Source organism: Rhinopithecus roxellana, chromosome 4, assembly GCF_007565055.1.
Source record: "Rhinopithecus roxellana isolate Shanxi Qingling chromosome 4, ASM756505v1, whole genome shotgun sequence".
NCBI classification, from domain to species: Eukaryota; Metazoa; Chordata; class Mammalia; order Primates; family Cercopithecidae; genus Rhinopithecus; species Rhinopithecus roxellana.
The window spans coordinates 159331961-159359080 of NC_044552.1; positions in this window are offsets into that span (position 1 = coordinate 159331961).

Below are 27120 nucleotides of genomic sequence, written 5' to 3' on the forward strand. Positions count from 1 at the left end.
TAATAATAATAATAAAACAGGTACACAAGAATGGAATTTCCAGAGCAAACAGCAAAAATGGGGAGTCAATCTAAAATTAGCAGGCCAAACACTGAGTTCAAAATCCTTCCTCTGACTCAACTTTATACACCCTTAGGCTTTGGTCCAGACCCAGACTATTTGAAAACTGTGCAGCCGTCTGTAAACCAAGACTTTACAAAGTTTTTCAGTTATCATTAAGTTCAGGACAGCTGCTGACCATTAAAGCCTACTCTGTGCAAGACAGCACACACTGTAAGAGATTAGAAAAGAAAAAGATAACACCCTTGTCTGTTAGCAATAGCCATATGGTAGCATTTAAAAAAATGTCGGCAACTCATTCATTCAATTAGACTTTTCATTTAGTACTTTCTGTGGCTTAGGCACCATTCTGGGTGCTGGGCACAACACAGTGAAAAATAGACAAAAATTCCTGCTTTGTGGAGTTTGCATTCTAGTAGAGTAAGACGGACAACTAAAAAGAAATAAACAAGCAAAACATATGATAGGTATAAACTAATAATTTATCCCTTACTTGGAAATAAACCTAAGTGATGACTGCTTTCTTTAATCTGATGATAGCACATTTTATAAACAGCTCCTGACTATCCTCTGATTCTCAAGGGAATATAACTTTGTTTAACTAACAAGGGACCAGATGTTTAACAACCTATAAATGTGGAGGTTAAACTGCAAAAAAGTGATATGAGGTAATAATGTCTTGTTTTTGTTGTGCGTGCATGGGGGTTGGGGGTGGTCTTGGTAAATAAGATCATTTGAAGTTACAGTTGTATTGCCCTGTAGAACATTAACTACTCTTGTATCTAATTGAGGAATCTTATGTCAATATCCTTTACCCAGACTGACTACGTAAGTCTGTTTATTTGGATGCTCTTTGAATCAGTTCTTGTCTTTCTTCTGGTTTCCTTATTAATAAGTTGATTAAAACGTTGAACATTGGTATGTGCTCAGAATAAACTTTAAGAATTTTGCTTTTGCATATGTTTGATGGTGATAAAGCTATAAAGAGACATGAAGCTGGGAAGGGGAACAGGAAGTGCTGAGTTTTTGAATTAAAATTTTTATTTTTATTATTTTTTTATAAACACTCTTGCTATATTGCCCAGGTTGAACTCAAACTCCCAGGCTCAAATGATCTTCCCGCCTAAACCTCCCTAGTCGTCCAGCTTTTCCTTTCTTTTTAAAGATTGAATTACTTTTCCCTTCCTGACACTCTCAATATTGGTGTACTTGGGGTGAGTTTCTAGTTGTAGATAGTGTGGTCAGAGAAGGCTCCGCTGATGGCAGGCTTTTTATCAAAGTCCTACAGGAGAGGAGGGACATACCCTGCAGGTATCGGGGGAAGAATGTTCCGAGAAAGGGAAAGGCAAGTAAAAGATTCTGAAGTGATTCAGCCCTGGCATTTTCAAAGGACCCTGAGAAGTTCAAGGAGGTGCAGGAAGGGCTAGAAGGCTGGCAGAACGACAGGGGAAGAGCAGGAGTCGATGAGGCCAGAGAGGTGATGGGGGAATGGGCCATGGGGAACAGAGCGGAGGCCCTTGTGGGCCGTGGTAAGACTATGGCTTTTTCTGGGGAAGATGGAGAAGTTTCTAGCTGAGGAGTGGCAGGGTCTGACTCGTGTTTTTAAAGGCTCACTGTCTTGTTGATGGAAAAGACTGTAGGAGGGCCCGGGTGGAAGTGAGGAGACCAATCAAGAGACACAACAGCCCTTGCAGGGGTTGATGCTGTCCCAGGACTAAAGCGTGAGAATGAGTTAGAGTCTATATAAATTTGAAGGTGAAGCTAAAAGGATTAGACGGATTGGCTGTGGGGCAAGGAGTCCAAGATAGCCTGATTGGGGGTGGTGTCTGTGACAGATATAGGGGAACAGCTCATCTGCTGAGCATGGCTTCTGCACCATCCACGAGGTCAGGAGCCATCACACTCGCTCTTCCCACACATCAGAATTTCCTAAGCCCTGGCCTCCACCCCAGGGGACTTTCCCTAAACACTGACACAGGAGATATCAAGCTTTTCATAGTCCGGTTTAGTCATGCACAGTCAGCTTTCCTGCTTGGAGCCATTCATAAGAACCTATCTCATTCGCCTATTTCCAGCATTGTATGTTTCCACACTGCTCATGGTTTTGATTTGATTCACATTTTTGTTTTAATTTGCATGTTTAAATTGCATTTTCCATATTGCATTAAACATCCTTTGAAGTGTCTTGCCAGGCCATGATCCTCTCCCTCTGAGAATTGTTTCCCCTAATCTTAGGCAAGGGCCTTGTCTGCCCTATAATTTTTTCATTGGCATATTGTGTAATCCTTAACAAATAAATACCTACTCCCTAATTTACCAATTAATAACCTGGATTTTCTTTTGTGGGTTTTGCCTGTCAGTAGGATACATCTTCTTACTAATACATAAGAAGACTGCTTTCCTATTAGTAATTCTATGTACATATGTGCCTATACATGTTTATGTATATTACACATACTTATGTATATTTGCTTCTTCAAGCTGTCAAAGTTTAAGATCAAGGTGCCATGAGTAATCTTTAGTTAGCTCCCAAGACTATCTCAGTTTTACCAACTTAAGACCCCTTGGGAGCTTTATAATCACCTAGTGAGTCTGGAATCACACCCGAGAGATGAGGCCCGGACGCCTAGCAGTCACCTCCCCCGGGCTCTATGAGTCCCCAGCTCCCTATCTCCTTTCCTCATACATTCATGCTCAGGTCTGCTTCTACCACACAGTGATGCCACCCAAGCTATGTGAGTGGGAGCCAGCAGTCCACCTTACTGAGTGCATGACTGAAAGTGACAGAAAGTCAGTGCAAACTGACTTATGCACAAAACAGAATTTATTGGCTCATGTCACTGAAATGTCCACGGCAGTCCAGCTTCAGGAAAGTCTGAATCCAGGTGCTCACACTACATGATCAGGAATCTGTAGTGCTCCATTTCTCAGCTCACTTTTCCTCTGTGCTTTCAGGAAGGCTTTCCTGACACTCATGAGCTCTCCAGGCTCACTCCCACTGGCTCACAACTTTGACGAAAAGAGAGCAAAGTCCAGCAACTGAGTCTCACTGGAATGATTTGGTTCATGTTCCCATTGCTGATCCCATCACAATGGGATCACAATGATGGACGGTAAGACACAGCACTATTGGCTCTATGGGGTGAGACTGGAAAGGGAATAGCTCTCCTGTAGAAAATTACCAGAAGAAAGGAGATGTATGCTAGGCTGACCACCATCAGGTGCCCTGTCCTAGACTTAAGCTATGATTGTCCTCCTAAGCTCTATCCTTCATGGATTAGCATCTCCCATTGAGGCCCAAGTTCCAAATGCAATGCCCACTGAATTCCCAACTCAAGACAGAAAGTGTCTTTTTGAAAGTGAAACAATGAGGGTGTTTCTTGAGGAGCTTTAAAAAATACTTCCTCCTCCACTCTCTGCTTGAATTTAATCTTTTATATTTCCATCAGAAATAATTTCTAGTGTTCTTTCATCTGCAAATAAGTGCTGGTGTTGTCTTTGTCTGCATGTATTATTTATCACTCAATTCATGGTGTGCGTTTGTTGATCAGCCTGTGGGTGTATGTGCCTGAATTTAAATGAGAGTTTATCTGTATGGTCAAAGAAGTCCTTTAGCAAATCAACTCCCAGAAAGAGGCTGGGAAGTCGGAGGCTTGGCTTGGTGCTGATCGAGGAGCAGGTAGCCTGCTTTGCAGCAGTTGGATCCACTGTGGGCAGGAAGGCACTCTCAACTTTAAGATCAGCAGGGAAGCGGATCTAGAAGCACTGAGGGCATTTCGTAGATCTCATGCAGCTCTTCAGCAGCCTCGGTTCAGCCTAATTATAAGTTTCTAGATTACCTAATGGCAATGATACACAGTAGGTGGCTAGCTTGCATCTCGTGAAGAATGAGAACCCATTTTCTGCTTTATAATTTACAATTTTCCTCAAAAGTGAAAATTGCAAGGAAGAGAAGCTGAAATGCGTTTCATTCATTCCCTTCTACTCTCAAGTGGTTATAGGTGCACAGTTTGTTGGTAGAAATTATGGACACTATTTGCAAAAGTAGTGTAGCCAGCACTGAAAATAATAGTTCTTCTCCCCACTGAAGGATTTCTATCCCCGTGGCAACTGACGAACTCACGGATATAAGCTTGAGTGACAAACATCCCAGAGACCTTTCGCTTACTGTGTGCACCCTGGATTTGGTTTTGTTTGTCCTGGCCAGGAAATGTTGGCAGGGTCAGCAGCTAATGGCCTGGCCTTGGGAGCTGCAGGCTAAATGTGGAGCAGCCTGGACTTTATATGGATACATTTTGAGTGCAGATCTCAAAGGTTCACAGCTCTTGTGACGCACCTTTAAAGAGATTTTATTATGAGACTAGGTGCTTTTAAAAAGAATTGCAAATTGGGAAAATTTCGTTAGGATTATTGAAAAAAAAAATCAGGCAAATCTCCACAAAGGGTTTTATTTTCCTTTTCCCCCCTTCACCAAGTATTGAGTATGAATTAAATACGAGGCATAGCAGCAGTCGAACTGGAGTGACAAGCCTCATCCATGAATAAATGCAACACGTGGCAGACGCTGCCGCTACCCCGTACACACACAGCGATAAACACAGGTCACTGTGGCCTAATAAACTTGAAGGAATGTCAAACAACAATAACTCCCTTTGTGAATCTCATTCAAGAAAACATTTCAACATCAAACAAGTCCTTAGAGCATTGTGTATTGTGGATGTTATTGGACAAGCTGTCGCTGTAAACTGCCAGAACCTGGGTTGTATTTGAATTATGACTCTGGGAATATGACTTCATTCCCTTCTCCCTCTTGTTGCCTTTTTCCTCTGTTGGCCCTCCCCTCTTTTCATCAGCACTTTTTATAGACTGTCTCATTAGTCTCTAACTTCACCGTGACTTTTGTTCATTCCTGGTGGGGAATATCCTCCCCTTAAATTTCACTTTAAAACATTACAGAAATGTGGACTTTAACCTGCTGACTTCAGAACCATTTGCGTCCACCTGAGTGTGGAGTTTCTGTTCTCCTAATAGAAGTCTTCTCTGCCTCCTTGGATCGCTTACTCTCCTTTTCCTTTTGGTGACAGAGTTCACACACAACTTTCTGTTTGCCCCAACCAACAACACAACTTCCCTTTGCTTTAAGATGGAGCCCAACTTGGGGTGCCCTCCAGAGCCCCCATCAAATGCGTGGTGAAAAGTGCAGACCCTGGAGTCAGACTAGTTAGGTCTGAGTTGTAGCTCTACCACTTGCTTGCTGTGTTACCTTGGCAAATCACTTAACCCCTCTGTGCCTTCATTTGCTGCTCTTTCAAACAGGGACAATAGTATCTATATTACAAGGTGGTTGTGAAAATTAAATGAGTTAACCTTTGTAAAGCTCTGAGAACAGTGCTTGGCACTGAGTAAACTCCATATAAGTGTAACTGTTACTATTCAGGGAGTGATAATACCATGGCTAACATTTTAAAAATGTTCACTAAGGGCCAAGTATTGTGCTAAGGGTTTCACATGAGTTATTATTACATCTAATCTGCACAAAGCCCTATGGAGTAGGTACTGTTATTATCTTGGTCCTATAAATGAGGAAATTTGTGGCCCAAAGCCACCCAGTTAGCAGAAACAGGTTCTTAACCTTGTTCTGTGCGGTACTAAAGCACATACACTTATTACTAGGCTGACAGTGTAAGGATTTGTGTGTGTGTGGTGGTGGCATCAGGGGCCAGAGGGAAGGGGGACAGGTAGAAAAAAACAAGCTTTTCAGGGAGTAATTTTTGTCTTATTAGTACCTATTTGGATCTGGGTAACTAATTCCTATTCAACAATGATTAGAGCTGTGAAGATGGTTTTAAACGAGTAAGTCTATGAGTGGGTTCTCCCCATGGACATTTGGCTAGCACGCATTTCTCAGGTTCTCACTAAATTATACATGGACTGGGAAAAGCTTGGCCAATTTCAGAGACAGGTCCAGAGCTGGCTAAAGGCAGTGGGCAGTGGTTTGAATGGCACCCAAACATGCTTTTCTCCCTGAAAATGCTAACTCTCTGTTCCAATAAAATCAGTTTGGTTGTCAACTAAGAGGGAGCTGAAAAAAATTGAATCCAGGACATAAATTCTGATAAGAGCAAGAAGGGGCAGGAATAGAGGGGCCCCCTAAGGGAGAGGGCCATCGACAAGTTCACTACTTGAAGGAGTGAACACTGAGCTTGTCTGGGAACTCCTAAATGAAGAAAGTGTCGATAATGAAAGAACCATGGAGGATAACTTTTGTTTTACAATGTTATCTAGATCTGGCCTTGAGGTAGCGGATTAAGATTCTGGAAATCAACAGCTATTGCCCTCATATGCCAGATCTCAGTCTCCTATGCACCATTTATTTTGGAGGGGTAGTTAGTATTGGTGTCGTGTTAAATTTCAGCTTGTTAAAAAGCCACCACGGCCGGGCGCGGTGGCTCAAGCCTGTAATCCCAGCACTTTGGGAGGCCGAGACGGGCTGATCACGAGGTCAGGAAATCGAGACCATCCCGGCTAACACGGTGAAACCCCGTCTCTACTAAAAAATACAAAAAACTAGCCGGGCGAGGTGGCTGGCGCCTGTAGTCCCAGCTACTCGGGAGGCTGAGGCAGGAGAATGGCGTAAATCCGGGAGGCGGAGCTTGCAGTGAGCTGAGATCCGGCCACCGCACTCCAGCCTGGGCGACAGAGCAAAACTCCGTCTCAAAAAAAAAAAAAAAAAGCCACCATGATAATAACTGAAAAAGTCCTGGTTGGCATATGGGCTATGGGGATGTTAAAGTTACGTTTTGTTCTTTCCCCTTCTTTAACATATGTATTCCAGCTGAGCTGATAACCAAACCCCAGCCTCCTTCAATAAATGTATGTCACCATTCTGTCCAGAAGGGAATAGCTACATATTTACAAGGTTTCCTTTATGCAAGAAGCAACCCCTTACCCCCACATCTTCTATTCCTTTTGTGGTTCTTTCTGAATTTACAAATGAAGCTTCTCATATTCTTTTTTAAATGGAGAATTTTAAGGGCCAAAGCGTTTTCAAATGCAGGGCAATGAAGCAGGCTGGTTTCTGGACACCAGACCTCTTCTGGAGGCCCTGGGTCTATCTGTCTTGCTGAACTGCAGGCCACTGTCCTGGGTAGAAGAGGCTATAGCTGCCATGCTTATACATTCACCTGCAATTCCCATGGCAATGGCATGAAGCTGCGTGACCTCACTGAGCCTCATGTCCCCTGTCTGTAAAATGAGGCTAATGGAAGCAACCACTTCACAGGATTCTTGTGAGGGTTAAATAGTAATGCACAGCAAAACATCTGGTGCACTACTTATCACAGAGCGAGCACTCGATAAACGACAGTGAGAACCATCCCTCCAGTCTTGTCTGAGCGTGGCCTGTGTCCTCCTAAGTGCCACAGTCATGAAAAGGTAAGTAGACTCCTGTACGCTTCAGAAACTCAGGAGAGAACCTTATGATTTTCTTTAACTCCTTGAAAGCTGGTGCTAACTTACTTGTGCCTCTTTCATTAGCATTAAAGGAATGCCTCGCACTTTCTCAAATCTGGAATTAAAATCAGGGGCTGCATTCATTGCCCTGAGTTACACTAGGCATAAATAAGCTTCCCTGGGAAAGTTGGAAACTTGCCTAGATTGAGATTAATTAGCTCTGCATCTCCAGAGTGTGTACATAAAAGTGTGTTGACTTCTACCAACTTAGAAACCTTGTCATTTAAAGGCCTTTAGGTGTTTGGGAGGGGTGCACAGCACATTGATAAGGGTTGTGGCATTTTTGCTTGTGTTTGGGGCTTATGTGAGGGTGTGGTCCATCTGATCGTTGCGGTTAAGAGTTTTGGTGTCAGGGATTAGCCTTCTATTGGGAGTTTTCAGAATGTAATTAACCTTAGGGGTTTTAAAAAGGACTCACAAGGTAGACTCTGGGCAAAACAGCTGCGCAGGGAAAACTATGGCATCCATCGTCTCTCTGTCGGATCCCGGAATTCCAGCTGGAACGGTTCCAATGGCCATTCTCTCTGCTGTTCTAAAAGTTAGGGGGTCAAGGGATTCTTTTTGATTGTGCCTCCCAGGGCAAAGCATCTTGTCTTCAGTGATTGTTGTCTTTCGTTCCTTTCTCACATTCTTTCCCAATAACCTCTCCAATCAGACGTTTGCCCACCTCTGCATTCAAACTGCTCTTGTGAAATTCAGCGGTGTCCTCCACGTTGCAAAGCCAGTGCTGGGAGATTTTATTTTCCTTGACTCGTCATTAGCATCTGACACTGGATTATCCTCTGCCGTTCGGAAACGTTATCTGCCGGGCTCTCGGGGGCCTCCTAGTTTCCCCTCCACATCTCCAGCTGGTGCTTCTAAGTTTCCTTTGCTGATTTCTCCTGGTATTCCAGACCTTTGAACATTGGAGGGCCCCAGGCCCAGTTTTTGAACATCTTTTTCTTTTTAAAAGTAAACTGCTTTATTGAGATACGATTGACATGCAAAAAGCTGTAGATGTAAAATGCATACAACTTGATGTGTTTGGCGATAAGTATTCACCTGCGAAACCATCCAACCATCATCACCATCAATGCTCTAAACTTATCCATCACCTCCAAAAGATTCCTCTCATTCCCTTTGTGGCTGTTATTATTTTTTCCTTTTGTGGTAAGAGCACTTAACATAAGATCTACCCTCATAGCAAATGTTTAAGTATACCATAACAGTACTGTTAGTCATAGGCCCTATGTTGTATAGTAGATCTCCAGGGCTGGGAAAAGCTTGGCCAATTTCAGAGACAGGTCCAGAGCTGGCTAAAGGCAGTGGGCAGTGGTTTGAATGGCACCCAAACATGCTTTTCTCCCTGAAAATGCTAACTCTCTGTTCCAGTAAAATCAGTTTGGTTGTCAACTAAGAGGGAGCTGAAAAAAATTGAGTCCAGGACATAAATTCTGATAAGAGCAAGAAGGGGCAGGAATAGAGGGGCCCCCTAAGGGAGAGGGCCATCGACAAGTTCACTACTTGAAGGAGTGAACACCTGAGCTTGGCTGGGAACTCCTAAATGAAGATAGGGACTTTTGTTAATTTTATCTATTGCCATATTCCCAATGTCTAAAACTGTACTTAGCACATGATAGATGTTCAATAAATACTTTTGAATGACTGAATGGATTTTCTAGTGGTTCTTTTGGCCAGGAAAATGCAGATATTCATACTCTTATACAAGAAGACTCATGGAACCCACAAACCTTTTAACTAATTAAGGTTCACTGATGGCCTACAGCTGAGAGAGAGCCATGTTGGTTAAGCAGAGGATCCTTTGTTTAAAATGAAAATAATAATAATAATTCTTGAATTTTCTTTGGCCTCAGTCTCTCTCCCATTAGCTGTTTCAGTCCTTCATTCTTATTTTTTTCCCTTAAAAGTTTTCCTGCTCTTTTGAATTTCCTAGGTTGTATAAGTTACAGGAACGCTGGAAATGCTCAAGAGAAAGTGATGAAAATCTAGAATCATTTTTGCTTTGGAAGTTTCAGTGTTAGGAAACAATAAAATAACATAAAATACTTTTCCGTGTAGGTCACACCTGGCCGTGTGAGTACCACAGCTCTGCACCATGCGTGGGGAAGTTGCTCAGTGTCTAGTGAATCCAACTAATTGCAAAGCCACCTCACATTCATCGCTCTTGTGTGCTTCTTGAGTGCTTCTTGAGTGCGTCTGTGTATCCGTGCTCTGCACTGAAGATAAATTATGAAATGTCCCGACACCACAATGGGTTGTAAATTAGGACTTTTTTTTTTTTTTTTTTTTTTGAGACGGAGTCTTGCTCTGCCACCCGGGCTGGAGTGCAGTGGCCGGATCTCAGCTCACTGCAAGCTCCGCCTCCCGGGTTTACGCCATTCTCCTGCCTCAGCCTCCCGAGTAGCTGGGACTACAGGCGCCCGCCACCTCGCCCGGCTAGCTTTTTGTATTTTTTTAGTAGAGACGGGGTTTCACCGGGTTAGCCAGGATGGTCTCGATCTCCTGACCTCGTGATCAGCCCGTCTCGGCCTCCCAAAGTGCTGGGATTACAGGCTTGAGCCACCGCGCCCGGCCAAATTAGGACTTATTATGTCAGAATTAGGGACATCTACTCCCATCACTGCCACATAGAATAGGAAATAATTTTGAACATTATGAGACATCATTGGTCTTCTGCGCCAAGGACTGTTCTAAGCACTATGCAAGTACTAACTAATTTAATTCTCATAGCAACGCCATGAAGTAGGGACCATTACTAATATCATTTAAAAAAAAAATGAAACCGAGGCACAAAGAGGCTAATTTGCCACAGGTCATCTAAGGCTGCCATAACAATGTACTACAAATTGGGTGGCCCAAACAACAGAAATGTATTGTCTTACAGTTCTGGAGGCCAGAAGTCTGAAATCAGTCTCAGCAGGGCTGTGCTCCCTGTGAAGATGCTAGGAAAAGATCTGTTCCAGGCCTTTCTCCAGGCTTTTGGTGGTTTGTTGGCTGGTGGCAGCATGATTCGTCTTCACGTGGCATTCTCCATGTGTGCATGTCTGTGTCCAAATTCCTCCTTGTTTTAAGGACACCAATTCTATTGGATTAGGGGCCCAGCCTACTGTAGTATTACCTCATCTTAGCTTAATGAATTACATCTGCAATGGCCCTAGTTCCTTGTAAAGTCACATTCTAAGGTACTGAGGGTTAGGACCTTAGGAGGACATAACTTCACCTATAACAATTACTTGCTGGTTAGTAAATGGCAGAGCCAGATCTTGAACCTAGCTCTGTTCTGTTGCCCCGATGCATGGCTATGGTAGTTGCAGCTGTCATTAATTAAGTGGAGCCCAGAGTATTTATTCACTTTCATTTCCTACCTTCACATAAAAAAGTACATCACAGGAGAACAGAACTATGGAAGATGTTTCCCAATTTTTATGACAGATTTTATGTGCTTTTGAGTGTTCAAATTGTATTTGTGACAGTTTTGATGGCTCTCCTCTGGGCTTTAGGATTTACATTGGGATATTATGCAGGATCAGGGAATGGCATGATTCCTCCTACCCAGGGACTAGCTGGAAAGCAAATGACTTATTATTGCATTCGTTAACCAGTAAATAACTACCAAGGCCTCCTATTGTGCCTGGCAGTGTGCTGGGCACAGGAGTAACCTGTGACCATGTCGGATATCAGGCCTGCCCTCTTGGAGCTCACAGTCTTGTTACCATAAGCTGGGTCGCTACAAAAGTGTGATAGACCTCTGGAGGGGGGTGAGCAGGCCACAGAGGCCCGAGACCGCAAAGGAAGGTGGCGGTAAAGACTCAGCTTTTAGTATTGATGAACGCCGATTACCGTGCATGGAAAGTCCTGGATACAGTTTCATATCTTAGAAGAAACAGTGCTATAGATACATGTGGATAGCGTTGAGATCGCAGTACTTTCCTGTTACTGAGTGATGAGGAGGATTCAAAGAAGATAGAGTGAGGGAAAACCAAAATGGCTGCCTTCCTGTGCCCCTTCTGTTGTGATTTTCTGTGCAATGCCTTTCGCCCCCTGCCCTACCTGACCTACGTGTAGCTGGGGTCAAAGGTCAAGCTGGAAAACCAGCTGCTGGACGTGTCATGGCTTACACAGGGGGCATCTGGAGTCTGTTTCTCCTCCAGGTGGAATCCTTCTTTATCTCAGTCTCCAAATACTGGAAGTCACACTTTTGCTCACACTCTCCCTTCTCTCATCTTACTAAAGGCACAGATGGCCCAGAGCACTGGTAGGGCAGAGAGCACACCCAGGACAACTCTCATTTGTGAGAGAAGCCAATCCCAAATGAGAAGGGGAGATCCAGGGGCAGCCAGCATGGTGCAGAATGTGCAGTAGAGGGCCAGAAACATATCCCAGCCTAGTGAGAGGCAGGACAGGCGCTGACCTCAACAGGAGGGGTGGTCAGGGAGAGCCTGGGCACACCAGAACCCAAGCCCTATGGTCATGAACTGGTTTTCTTTTCTTTTTTTTTTTGAGACGGAGTCTCGCTTTGTCGCCCAGGCTAGAGTGCAGTGGCCAGATCTCAGCTCACTGTAAGCTCCGCCTCCTGGGTTCACGCCATTCTCCTGCCTCAGCCTCCTGAGTAGCTGGGACTACAGGCGCCTGCCACCTCGCCCGGCTAGTTTTATGTATTTTTTTTTAGTAGAGACGGAGTTTCACCGTGTTAGCCAGGATGGTCTCGATCTCCTGACCTCGTGATCCGCCCGTCTCGGCCTCCCAAAGTGCTGGGATTACAGGCTTGAGCCACCGCGCCCGGCCATGAACTGGCTTTCACTAGTTCCTTGATGCTAAGGTGGTGGGATTGCCTCTCAGAGACCCATGTCTACCATCTGAAGTTGTATGTTTAGGGATTTCTACATGAGTGGTATGGTAACATGCATCAAATTCTCATTCTGGTGTATTGGTCCGATCTTTTCCCAAAGGTTGCTTTTGGTACATTCTTAAGGTCCTTAATTAAATAACCCTCCCAGGTGGCACTTTAGTTGGTTGCCTGGATGGAGCTGACCTTACCTAATAATTCAAATCTACTCAGTGGCCTAAGTGAGAAAACCCAGAAAACCACACACCTTCCAGAATGGAGCTTAAACAAGGCTTATTTCAGTCTGAGTCTGTTAAACGTTATACCCCCATTTTATAGCAGGGACTGAGTTGATAATTTATTTAACCCCCATAACACCAAACACAATACCTTATAAATGGTAGGCATTAAATACATAGGTTGAATTAAACCACATGTTTTGACATTGTCAGTAAAACCTGCATATACTTGGTAGGGGTTTTCAGACAGCCTGTTCCATCTTGCCCCATAAGGCTACCAAGATCTATGAATTTTGACTGTCTAACCACATCCTGTTGTGCATGGGTACTTGCAGCCAAGTGCTTGCAACAGCAGTTAACATTAGTGATAAAAGATTACCCAAGATAATGTTCTATAATTGCCTCCAGAGTAGGAGAGCTATTGCTGCTATTGTTTGGAAATCAAGTACAAGCTGAGATTATCCTTCCTGAATTAGAAGGCAGATTCCAAAAGTGTCTCTCATAGAAAAAAATCTCAGCATTCAAATTGGACTTTAAACACTACATCTTGAGAGGCAAGATATCTGATACACAGAGTAGATAGTCCCAGTTAACTGACATGCTGCAGATCAAAGTGTAGATTCTAATTCTTAGTGAAAAGGTCAGAGGACTGCCACCCGCCTCGTGGGAGCTTTCAGTATCATGTGTCTGAGTGGTGAATTCCCAGGTTGGACCGGAGGGGGTTACTGTCCTCCAAGAGGCAAAAATTAGGAGAACTTGGCTTCAGTCTGCCTTTGCTATTGCCTGCCTCTTCTTTTCAATTCCTCCTTCCTTCCATCCAGCCCTCAGAACTCACTTTAAGAAAGTGTGGGCCTTGAGATCAAGAGATCGAGACCATCATGGCCAACATAGTGAAACCCTGTCTCTACTAAAAATACAAAAATCAGCTGGGTGTGGTAGTGTGCACCTATAGTCCCAGCTACTCGGGAGGCTGAGGCAGGAGAATCGCTTGAACCTAGGTGGTGGAGGTTGCAGTGAGCTGAGATTGTGCCACTGCACTCCAGCCTGGCGACAGAGCAATGACCTCTGGGATATCTCCCTAGATACCAAAGTCCGTGAAGCTTGGACAGGGTAATGGGTTTTGGATTTGAACTCAATGATTATATCTAAAAGTCGCTACTGGCATCTCCTTCTTTTACATTGGACAAATAAAATGCAAACCCAACTGATACATCTAAGAAGTATGGAATCCAGAGAAGCCAGAGACACCAGTGTGAAATGATCATTCGGTCACGTGGCACAGAGAAAGCGCAAAAACATGGAGTCTTTGTGGAAAGCCCCTGCTTGAGCCTTTCTGTCTATTTGTTACACGTTTCCCTTCTCTCTCTCTCTCTCTCTCTTTTTTTTTTTTTTTTTGAGACGGAGTCTCGCTCTGTCGCCCAGGCTGGAGTGCAGTGGCCGGATCTCAGCTCACTGCAAGCTCCGCCTCCCAGGTTTACGCCATTCTCCTGCCTCCGCCTCCCAAGTAGCTGGGACTACAGGCGCCCGCCTCGTCCCCCGGCTAGTTTTTTTTTGTATTCTTTAGTAGAGACGGGGTTTCACCGTTATTAGCCAGGATGGTTTCGATCTCCTGACCTTGTGATCCGCCCGTCTCGGCCTCCCAAAGTGCTGGGATTACAGGCTTGAGTCACCGCGCCCGGCACGTTTCCCTTCTCAAATGTCTTACTGCGGGAGTCTCGCATTGTGGGAAAGGGAAGGGCTGTCGAAGAAAGGCCTTGATGTTCTTAACTGCTCTGAGGTTAAGAGCAGTTCAGACAAATTTAATGGAAAGACAGTTAAGGGATCTATGGCAAGAATTACGTTTCCATTGTGTGCAGCATGCTGAATTCACCGCAGTCGTTTTGGTCATCGCCCTCTGCTGGTGGTGGTTGCAGACTACTTGTTCCTTAAGGCAAGGACCTCTGCCCAAGTAGGTTTTCTCTTGTTACTATGTTGGAATTATTAAGATTGGGCTTGTCTACAAAGGGGCAGCTGCTTTAGAACTGGTCTGAGGGTCCGACAGATGTGTTCTGGTGTGGGTACAGATAGAAGGCAGGAGGAGTAACAGGAGAGAAATGTAAGATGCCTGTAGTTCTGTCCGGGAAGATTTCTGAAGACATTTCTTCTGCTGAAGACTTGGATTAGGAGGCATCCTCCTTAAACCAGCACATTCTTCATCTGAAAGACTTTACTGTTTAAGACTCAGAAACTGGCTAATTTACTGCTCACTCTACATATGTTCTACCCATTCTATGTCTTTGACTGTCAAGATAAATGAGATAGACTAGAAAGCATCTGAGAGTTAGGAAGGCACAAGGAATCATGCAATTTGAGGTGTGGTGGCCAGTATGGACTTTTTTTTTGTTTTACAGAAGAGGCCTGTTTAGTAGGCCTCCTGCCTCCGTGTCTTCTGTGGCTGCTCGCCCTGGGAACATTTTTGTGTGAGAGGAGAATCTGTTTCTCTATTATTCCGCAATTAGCATGGCCTGGTCATTATGTACCAAGCACTGTATTCTTCCAGCGTCTACTCCTCTGTTTCCAAGTGATCCAGTAGATCCAGGGAGGCAAAAGATCATTGTCCTCATGGAAAGGTTAGACCTCTATCCATCCACAGTCTCAGAATAATTCCACAAAGATGTAAATGTCATAATTGTGTTTGGGCACAATTTGGACACTTAGGACTGAATAATTTAGAGAGAATGACTGTGTCCTGGGTCTGGGACAATATGCTTACTTGAAATCATTCATGCAGGCATGCACTCAACAAATAGTTTCTGGACACCTACTGTTGCCAGACTTTAACTAAAGGCTTCTGACCCACTCTTCTCCCTCTTCAGGCTTTTTCTGATATGGCCCCACCCCTACCTATCGGATTTTCCTTCCCGCTCAGGCATAACCTGCTTTACTGGCTCTCGCACAAGTGTGTGTCTGGAAGGCGTGTCGCTGCCCGCCAGCATGCTCTGTGTGCTGTCAGCCAGGCCTCCCATCTGAATGTCACTGGTCCTCACTGTGGTGCTCACACAGCAGATCTCCAATAAATATTTGGTTCATTGATTAATCTGTAAAGCTACCACTGTTGAGCATCTGCGAAATCATCAGCAAGGAGTGTCTTAGCTCCCCAGTGCAACAGAAACAGGACATATTGAGAAACGGAGGAATTTAGGGCAGTTTCTGCTTTGAATTTGAGACTGAAACTAATGCAAAATGCAGTCAGAAATTTGAAACCATTTTGCTGGTTAGAACTTGCCAGTGAAGGCATGGAGAAGTGTGTTTCCTTTTCCTTAGGGCCCATTTATAACATCCTGGAAACTGTCCTTGGATCCTAAGTCTCTGCTCTCTGTGTGCTGAGGCCTGTCTGTCTAACCCCTGACCTCCTCTCTGTCAGTTTGCCCTCTCCCCTAGACAAAAATAAACTTCATTACTTTCCTGTAAGTCTTGCCTTTCTCACCTCACCCAGACCATTGTCTAATTTTCTCCTTTCCTCTGGTTCCTGGAGTTCATTACCATCCTTTTCCCCATTCCCAGAGATGGCCTGAACTCTCACCAACGTCAAAATGATCTTCCTCCAAAGTATTTACTAAGTGGCTTTCTGCATGCAGTGCTGTTCGGGACAAACACCAAATAAGTTCATAGAGCAAGGTCCACACCCTTCGAGCGTGTTGTCCTTCTGTAAATGCCAACAGGGATGGGATGTCGAGGACTTTTGGTCGGTTAATAAACACAGTACTTCTTTCTTTTCCTTTTATTTATCTTGTGCATGATCTCTCTTTTTTGTCTGTAAAATGGGAACAAGATCACTTGCCTCGTAGAGCTGTTTAGAGGAATAAGTGAGGTAGTTTACCCAAAAGTACTGGACAACTATAAAGTTCCCTGTGTACACGTTGGTTTTTATTTTTACCGCCTGGCATAATGTCTGGAATGTCAGGTGCTTGGTAATTCTTTTGTTGGAAGAATAAGTGAATGAAAGCTTAAAAAGTCTCCGCATTCTGCTAGCATCAGGTTGGAAAGTGGCTATGCACACTCATGAAATACTATGAGAACCACATATAACAACACCTCACTTATTGAGATGCCTTTTTCGTGTAAAAGCAATTATCTGGAACATAGTTAAAAAGTAGTGTTCCCAGAGCAGCCAGAAAAAATGTCCCCGAACACATGTACCCAAGTGTATGCACGCTATTCATTGAGGTCTTGAAACAGGGTCTACTTCGTTTTGGAATTTTATTAATTCTTTTAACATGCTTCTCTGGGATCCCAGCCCTATAGCGACATTTTAGGGTAGAAATGGAAAGTGGACTCACCTGTTAAAGGGAACATATAGCTGATAGGAGGTATCACTGCGATACCAGCCTTCTATGAAAATGTATATTTTCAATAATGGCCATTTGTGATCAAATAAAGTCCAAACTAGATTTAGTATCTTCTGAAGTCATTCGTGTTAAATAATATGTTTTAGATATGTTAAAAAGAAAAGGAATATATACTCTTAAAATATTAACTCCAGTGGTCAGAAAAATGCAAGTTGCAAGTAGCATGCAGCATGACTGTCAACCAATGGGAAAGGACGCTGTCCAGGCTCAACACATAAGTGCTGGAGGCTCAAGCAGAGGCTGCTCACAGTGTGTGCCTTCCCCTGGAGGGGAGAATTTGAGCAGTAGCAGCAGCTGTGGCAGCAGGTGCCTTCTGCGACGCTCGGCAATGCTCTAATTTCCGTGTCTGTATTAACACATTCAATTCTTGCCACTGACCTATCACGTAGCCTTATTATTATTATCCTTTTCCAGATGAGAAACTGAGAACAGAGAGGCTCAGTAACTTGCCCAAGGTCACACAGGAGTGGAAGTAAGCCTCTGCTACTCATCCCTGTGCTAATCGCTTCCTCAGATTTTAAAAGAGAAGAAGAAAATTCACTGGTGAGGAGAAGAATAACAGGAGCAGTGCATTGAGCAGCGATGGCAATGGGAAAAGGAATTATTAAGTTGATGCTTTAAAGTACTGGGAGATTTAAAAAGCTGCCATGTAGTTTTTTTGTAAGATAAAGAAAACTCCATGAAAAAAGTGTAGAGAGGGTATCGTCTGAAGGATGCATTTACAGAGACCATCATTCAGAAATGCGGTGACTATGTAACATGGGTGACTTTGATTTCATACAGCTGTTTCAGGTGTGTGTGTTGGGATCTGGTATAAAATATTTTTCTTACTGGGAATCCAGTCAAGAGACTTTGAAAGCGCTTGCTCTATAGAGTTAGACGCCCCATAAGGACAAAGCTGGCAGGAGTGGCCAGGGACTGGCGATCAGATTTGGTGTCTCATTGGTCACTGTCTCCATTTGCTCCAGTGACACCTTCTAACTTACTAGCTCCATCTGCCTTGCCTGCTAGTATTTGCAAAGGGAGGGACCATATCTGACCCAAGTGCTCAGGAAAGCATCCAGATGTGGGTATGTTTGCAAAGCTGTTCTTACTGGATACTGTGTAAATGCACAGAAGACCACTCATGCGATAATACATTGATGGAGAGCTTACTATGTTAAGGGCCCTATGTTAGGAGACCGAGTTCTGCCATTTTTGGTTTAACAAATAGATATCTGATGTAACAATTTTAAATGGCAGAGAGAAAAATTTTATTTGAAAGGAAAGAAAGAAAACAAATCCCTTCCCCTCTATATCCCTTTCCCCGTATATCCCTTTCCTCGTATGTCCCTTCCCCCATATATACCTTCCCCTGTGTATCCCAACCCCTGTATATCCCATCCCTCATATATCCCTTCCCCTGTCTATCCCTTCCTCTGTCTATCCCTTCCCCTGTATATCCCTTACCCAGTCTATCCCATCCCCTGTATATCCCTTCCCCCGTATATCCCTTCCCCCATATATCCTTCCCCCGTATAGCCCATCCCCTGTATATCCCTTCCCTCGTATATCCTGTCTCCCATATATCCCTTCCCCTGTATATCCTTTCCCCTGTCTATCCCTTCCTCTGTTTATCCCTTCCCCTGTATATCCCTTACCCAGTCTATCCCATCCCCTGTATATCCCTTCCCCCGTATATCCCTTCCCCCATATATCCTTCCCCCGTATATCCCATCCCCTATATATCCCATCCCTTGTATATCCTGTCTCCCATATATCCCTTCCCCTGTATATCCCTTCCCCTGTCTATCCCTTCCCCTGTATATCCCTTCCCCTGTATATCCTGGCCCCTGTATATCCCATCCCCTGTCTATCCCTTCCCCTGTGTATCACCTCCCCCGTATATCCTGTCCCCTGTATATCCCTTTCCTCATATATCCCTTCCCCTGTATGTCCCTTCCCCCATATATCCTGTCCCCTCTATGTCCCTTTCCCCATATATCCCTTCCCCTGTATGTCCCTTCCCCTGTATATCCCATCCCCTGTCTGTCCCTTCCCCTGTATATCACTTTCCCCGTATATCCATTCCGCCCATATCCTGTTCCCTGTATATCCCTTCCCCTGTCTGTCCTTTCCCCTGTATATCCCTTCCCCTGTGTATCCCTTCCCCTGTCTATCCCTTCCCCTGTATATCACTTCCCCTGTATATCCTGTACCCCATATATCCCGTCCCCTGTCTGTCCCTTCTCCTGTATATCAGTTTCCCCGTATATTCCTTCCCCCGTATATCCTGTCCCCTGTATATCCCTTTCCCCATATATCCCTTCCCCTGTATGTCCCTTCCCCCGTATATCCCATCCCCTGTCTGTCCCTTCCCCTGTATATCACTTTCCCCATATATCCCTTCCCCCTATATCCTGTTCCCTGTATATCCCTTCCCCTGTCTGTCCCTTCCCCTGTCTGTCCCTTCCCCTGTCTATCCCTTCCCCTGTATACCCCTTCCCCTGTCTATCCCTTCCCCTGTATACCCCTTCCCCTGTCTATCCCTTCCCGTGTCTATCCCTTCCCCTGTGTATCCCTTCCCCTGTGTATCCCTTCCCCTGTCTATCCCTTCCCCTGTCTATCCCTTCCCCTGTCTATCCCTTCCCCTGTATATCCCTTCCCCTGTATATCACTTCCCCTGTATATCCTGTACCCCGTATATCCCGTCCCCTGTCTGTCCCTTCGCCTGTATATCACTTTCCCCGTATATCTCTTCCTCCCTATATCCTGTTCCCTGTATATCCCTTCCCCTGTCTGTCCCTTCCCGTGTCTATCCCTTCCCCTGGATACCCCTTCCCCTCTCTATCCCTTCCCGTGTCTTTCCCTTCCCCTGTCTATCCCTTCCCCTGTCTATCCCTTCCCCTGTCTATCCCTTCCCCTGTATATCCCTTCCCCTGTATTTCCCTTCCCCTGTATATCCCTTCCCCTGTATATCCCTTTCCCTGCATATCTATCTCTTCCTCTCTGTATCTCTTCCCTTGTATATCCCTTCCCCTGTCTATCCCTTCCCCTGTATATCACTTCCCCTGTATATCCCTTCCCCTGTCTATCCCTTCCCCTGTATATCCCTTCCCCTGTATATCCCTTCCCCTGCATATCTATCTCTTCCTCTCTGTATCTCTTCCCTTGTATATCCCTTCCCCTGTATATCTGCAGCTTGACAAGCTTCAGTTTGAGGGCTGGCTTTAAGTCTGTTTTCATTTCCAGTGGGTACGCTTTGAGTTGGCACACAAATTCAATGTGTGAATGGTGTGGGAGTTAAGAAAGTTGCATTGCTATTTCTCTTTTTAAAATTAACAGTGGAATCCTTATGCGAGCCGTGTAGGCTCCGGAATGTGCCACACACTGTTCTCTAACGGCATAATTAGGGAGTTCTCCATAATAAAGTAGTCCTCATTCTTGCCAAAATTGGTGCCCCTCCTCCACACCCTCCTCTGAGAGGCAGGAGACTGACAGCTGCTCTGCAGGCTTCCCCAGCTCCTGTAATTTCACTGTCAATGTAGCCTCCACATCCTAGCTATAGGGCTTCTTAGGTGAGGCTTACCGATTGAGTCTGCTTCCTCTGAAGTCCCTGTCCCCTTTAGCTTCCTGGCTTTTCTGAATTCACCATGAATACCTCCCTGATCTACATTCTGTGCACATACACTGCTTGGCAAGGTGAGTTCCCAGTAGCTCTCTGCTACCCTTTATAGGGAAGACCTTTCCACACAAATGTGGTCCTTCAACCAGCAGAAATGGCATCATGGGAGCGTATTAGAAATGCAGATTCCAAGGGCCACCCCAGCCCTGCTTCCTCGGAACCTGCGGTTTAATGAGCTCCCCCAGATGATTTGTGTGCACACTGCAGTCTGAGGCATGCTGGGTGTATACTTCAGAGCACATCAGAAGGCTGCCTAGGTTTCTGTCTTTGGTCTTGATTAACCAATCAACTAATCATCTAATCAAGGACTACCTTCCTATTTGGATCATCTTTCATATGCTAAATGTGGAAATCACAGTAATAAAAAGGTACTAGCGCTGGAGGCTCACAAGTAAAGACTTTTCTCATGGCGATTGCAAGATTAAGGACAGTAACATGGCCCAGGAAGGTTGGAACATGGGAGACATCTGAGAATTCTGTGGCCCCTGGGAATGCAGAGGCTGCAATGCAGTTTAGGCTCCTGCAGTGACCTATTGGGATTATCTTACATTGGGTGGTCAGTGCTGACAGCAGAGAAAAAGGTATCTGATTTTGGTTTTTGAGAAAAAGCCATGGCTGGAGGAGGTGGGTGGGTGTGCAGGCAGGTCCTGTGTTCTGTTGTGGCTTCCACATGGCTAACTTAAAATCTCTTCAAGAAATTCATCAACTAGAAATTTTTAACTATAAAATTATGATGAAAGCATTCCTCAAGGATATACTGACCACATATTTAAAGTGTTCCTTTTAGGCTGGTTGCGGTGGCTCATGCCTATAATCCTAGTACTTGGGGAGGCTGAGATGAGTGGATTACCAGAGGCCAGGAGTTCGAGATCAGCCTGGCCAACATGGTGAAACCCTGACTCTACTAAAAATTCAAAAATTAGCCGGGTGTGGTGGTGGACACCTGTCGTCCCAGCTACTCTGGAAGCTGAGGCAGAAGAATCGTTTGAGTCTAGGGGGCAGATTTGCAGTGAGCCAAGATCGCACAGCTGCACTCCAGTCTAGATGACAAAGCGTGACTCTGTCTCAAAAATAAAAATAAAATAGTAATAATAATAATAACAAATTGAAAAATAAAGTATTCCTTTTAGGTTCTTAAAGTCCTGTCTGGCTCTTCTCTTTCCTATGCTTCCATCATCCAACATGCCTTCAAGGTTATTAATTCTTTAGAAATGTGTTTCCGTTAACTTCTTTCATTTCCTTTCCTATGCCATCCCTAAAGTCCAAGCTATTATAACTTCTAATTATAACAGTTATGAGATGACTACTTGTTTCCACAATATTTCCCCAAACACATCTTAAGAATGTCTTTAGCTGCAGAGAGTTTCCTAAGATGATGTTTATCAGGCTACTTTCCTGTTTCATAACCACAGTGATGTTCCATCTAAATGACACTCCTTTATCTTCAGTGCTTCGGTGACCTGGCCTCATGTCACCCCGACAAACTTGGCATGTATACCAAAAATAGTAATCAAGATTTCTTTCCTAATATCATCTCTTGGCAAATAGAAAGTCACTTTAGATATGTCTTTACAAAGTTGGGTGCCTTTTGAAAAACCACTGGTAATGTGTGTATTTTCTCTACTACTGTATTTGGAAAAAAAAAAGCACTTAGGGATCACATTTTAGACTGACTGAGGATGCTTATTGAGGTTAGCTGTTCAAACAAAAAAAAAAATGTAGGAAAAGACATCAAATACTAGTAATTACTTCTGGGAGTGTGACATTCTAAGATTTTAAAAGTGATTGTTTTTGCAAGATTACTTTAAAAATACAGTAAGAAGGTACTTTATGGAGATCATGAGTATGCAATTACAGGAAGAAGGTTATAAAAACTAATCTAATGGGATAGAACTGGTAAATTGTGGCTTGGGTGAAATATTTAATAACAACTTCATACATGGATTGAAATCAAGCCATATATCCAACACCTTGGATGACCGTAGAGATGAGGTACTCTGTAAAATTGTGATAGATGACTTAAAATATGGCCTTAAGGGATGATGGTGATTCATGAGAAGAGTTTCAAAAACTGATGCATAAAATGTGAGAATGGAGAAGAGCAGTGTTCGTATGTTGTATAAGATATGCCTGTAAACAAGCATGTGCATTCAAGGAAAGCCTTGTTGCCGACACGTTGACACCATCAGGGCATTCCTCAGCAGGATTAGCTGCTAGCCTGAAGTCTCACTACTGTGTCAGTCCACATCAGGTGACCAAGCAAGGTAAAGACATAAAGCCCTGGCCACTTTGGCTTCACTGAGGGTAACTCTGGTAGGCAACATTTGCTCCAGAGCTCCCTGCAGGGTTGGTGGAGTCTTTGTCAGGCTTGTATCACAGTTTAATATCTTCCTCTGCTAAATCCTGCTTCTTTTCTCTTTCTTTGACAGGGATTGATCTCTGAAAAGTATTTCACGTTCCAAACTCCATCTCAGCATCTGTTTCTGGAGAATTCAGTCTGTGACAGCATGGGTACTACATTAATAAATATTACAAGGAGATGTCGACTAGTTCATCTACCTCCTTACCAGTTTACACATTCAGGTCAGCTACTAAAATTTTTCTTTAAAAATTATCTCATTGGGAAAACTGGGTATCGCCTTATGAATAAGGTCATTTTTTATTGCATACACTCAGTATTCAATACTGGTCCACTCACTGTCCCTCTTGCCTATGCCCTATCCCCATATCACACCCCATTGCACTCATTCCTGCTCTTAGGCTCTGGCTCATGTCATTTCCTCAAAGTAAATTTCTGTCCTTCTGCTCTCTTGCACATGTAGACCAGACTCATTCTTCAAGGTCTTCAAAGAAAGCACCACTTCCTCCACAAAGACCTCTTTGACTTATATAGCCTTCTCTTTTACTACTTAATTTAAAAAAAAAATGTTATTTTGTTTTAAAAATGCAACTCAGTTCAGTGCAGCTATTTTCTAATACTTTCATGTGAATTTTATCTCCCAGTACCTAATACAGCACAGACAGCATACGGTAGTTACCTGTAAAAACACTAGTCAATTGAGTAAAATTGATTGATAACGATATTGAAAATATTGGGGAACATCCAAAAAGTTTAAAGTTTAAATTATACCCTGAGAGAGCACTATGTTCCAAAGCCTGGTTCCTGGATTTTCCTTTTCTTTAAAAAAAGTTTTCATGGTCAAATTTGTTTGGAAAATGTTGCCTGTCATGTCTTCCTACTGGGGATGAGTGCACTGGGTAATTAAAGGATTTGAGAAGTCTCTCAGTAAATAAATCTGGCTGACTTTAACCCAAACTACTTTAATAAAAATGCATTTATTCCCTGCTTTAAATAGCATCTAAGAGCATCTCTGTGGAATTTGTGTTGTGCAGAACATAATTTGGGAGCTGTGTCCCAGCAGATAGCAGAGACCTAGATGCTCATAGAAATAGACTCCATGTCAAATGGGCTGATGACTGACACCTTCAAATCTAAGGGGGGACATGGCTCTAGCAGGCTTGCGAAGTCACCGTTGCAGGCACAGGAAGCCAGTTGAAGGAACAGTGGGAGGAAGAGCTGGCAGTTAATGCCAGTGACTCATGGGAAAGGGTTGCTTTTGGGTAGCCAGCCTCAACCTTGGCTGCACATCGGAATCACTCAGGGAGCTTTAAAACATCCTGACGCCTGGGTCTCACCCCTGGAGACGCTGATGTCATGGGTCTGAGACGGGGCCTGAGCACTGGGATATTGTAAATTCCCCACATGATTCTAGTTGCAGCCAAAGCTGAGAGTCACTGCTTCAGGCAAGTGGGGATGCTCATGTGTGAAGGGATTTTTTTCTTCTCTGTTCCAGGCTTCCTTTATTGAATGTATCTGCTGTACTGGAAATTACTCTGGGAAATTGTTATGTAAATAACCATGTTGCTGCTCACCTTGGCACTTGAACCTCCGACTACAAGAAGGGTCTGAGAACCGCCAGAGCTGGTTAGAAAGGCAGAGTTTCCCGCCCCACCCAGATCCCGATCATGACGCCTGCGTGATCTGCAGGAGCATTGCAGCCTGCCAGCCCTGAGCTAGACTGGAGTTGTCCTGTGGAAAGCAGCTCCACTCACTGGAAGCCTGTGAACCAGAGGGCCTGCTGTGTGCCTGCTTCTTACTTCATCTCAGTCCCAGAGGCATAGTCAGACTGGCTTCTATGCCTCTGTCCTGCTTCCCCAGAAGATGGCTGCCTACCTCTCAAAGGAGCCTTCAGGGCCCCCCACAGTGCCAGTTTCAAACACCAGTTAGTCAATATTTTAAGCTGCGGGATCCCAAACTGGTGGAAATCTGTCTTCCCCTGATGCAATAAGCAGCAGGAAAACAAAACAAAACAAAACAAACAAACAAACAAACAGAAATGTAATTTTATTTCTGTAGATGACAAACATTGTCAGAAATGGTTCTTTTCCTTCTTTGTTTTGGATTCAATAAAGAGTGGGGGAATATCAGAAATGAAGGCCCTGAGAGATGAGCCACATCATCCAAATGTATATGAGCAAGGTGTGGGTGAGTCTGTCCCTTCAGGGGCCTGAGGGAGCTGAGCTGGATGAATGCAGAGCGAAGAGTCAGAAATCCCACAGGTGCCAGCTGTCCTTTGACTGTGTCGGTGCATCTCGCTCCACCATCAAACAGGGTCACAACTTGCTCCATCAGTGACCGGTTCACAGCGCGTATCTGTCTCAGGCAAGGTGTGCTCATTACCTTAACTGAAGGTTTACTTTGTAAACGTTTCTCACAAGGAAAAACAGATCAAAGAACCTCATATTTTTGTGATGAGTAGATTTTTTTGGACCATCAGCCCTGCGCTTTCTCCATGACCGAGCTCACGGCAGGGCTGACATTCCAGGGCAAACACCAGCCTTCTTGGTACCCATGAGCAGCGGACTCCTCATTCTGCTTTGGTTTACTGCTTCCGCATTAACTCATCCACTGGCTCCCTTACTCATTTGTTCAACAGACAATTATTATCTACTGTGTTGGCAGCAGTGCTAGGCACTGGGTCTTCATGTTCTTATCTACCTACAATTCAGAGAAGAACACAGTGCACAGATTGCCTAGGATTGGAGAAAAACTTGATGTGGTAACATCCAGATCCTATCACAGGAGATGGAGCCACATGTCCCTTCAAGATGCATATTCTGGGAGGTTTATTCCCACGTAAGAAGGGAGTGTGGGTGATGGGCATCCCCAAACGTAGCGAATGTTCACTAAAGATAGTATCTTTACTACGGTTGGTCTACCTGCATTCTCCTATTCCATGCCCGTTCCCTGTGAAGAGTCTGCAAAGGTTAGGTGCTCCTGCAGCTGACCCGGCCTTCTGCATAGCATAGGGAGGAAGACAAGTTAGACTCCCAAACAAGGTGGCATACAAGTGAGAACTCGTTTGGAGGCAGTTAGCAGAAACCCAATCCAAATTAGCTTAAGCAAAAGAGAAATTTTATTTTAAGGATATGGGAGAGTTTTGTCCATTACAGCTCAATACAACTGCAGAAAAAAAGAATATGGGGGAGGAGCATGTCTCATGGAATCCAATGGAATCCATGCTTGGACTTTGGGAATGATACAAATCCAAAAACATGAATGTTGTCAGGACAACATAAATGTAAAAATTTATTTTGTTTACAAATAAATGTAAAAATTTATTTTGTTTACAAATAAATGTAAAAATTTATTTTTACAACAACTCTGTACAATCTGAACTAAAATTATTCCATTTTTCAGAGGTGGAAGCCTGGGGAAGTAAAGACATGTGTCCAATGTCACACGGCTATTGTAGTAAGAGAGTGAGTGTGAATCCACAGCCTGTACTGGTGACCCTCACCACATCATCGTCTCCTGCCTTGGTGCAGACTGCTGTCCTCTGCCCCTCAGCTCAACACACCCCAAATTTCACACATGCCATCCACCAGTCTATGGAGACACCACACTTTTCTGTGTCTCCAGTCATCTCTCAAGGAAAGGACGATGATTGGCCAGCTTGGGTGAGGTCCCAGGGGTGTCACCCAGAGGGGCTCTGCCATACCAACTAGAACAGATGGATGAGAGTGAGGGCTTCAGGGGCAAGGCGACCATTTTCAGGAACTGAGTGTTTCTGAGCAGCCAAACAATGGTTAACTATAAATTTCACCTTTGCCTCTTGCATGACTTTTCATTTTTGCTTTACTTTCCAGCAATTTAGAAATAAATTTAATTTTCAAAGGCACTGACTAACTCATTCCAGTGTGTCTGGGAGCATCTAGTTCTCTGCTCTATTTTACAGAGCTTTCCTCTTCTTTTACTGTTTTTTTCAATCATTAAAAAAAATTCAATTCTCCTGTTTTATACTGTGCTTGATGTTTTTGTAAGCTGTCTTAGCTTACAAAAACATTTATGAAAATATGTGAGGGATAAAT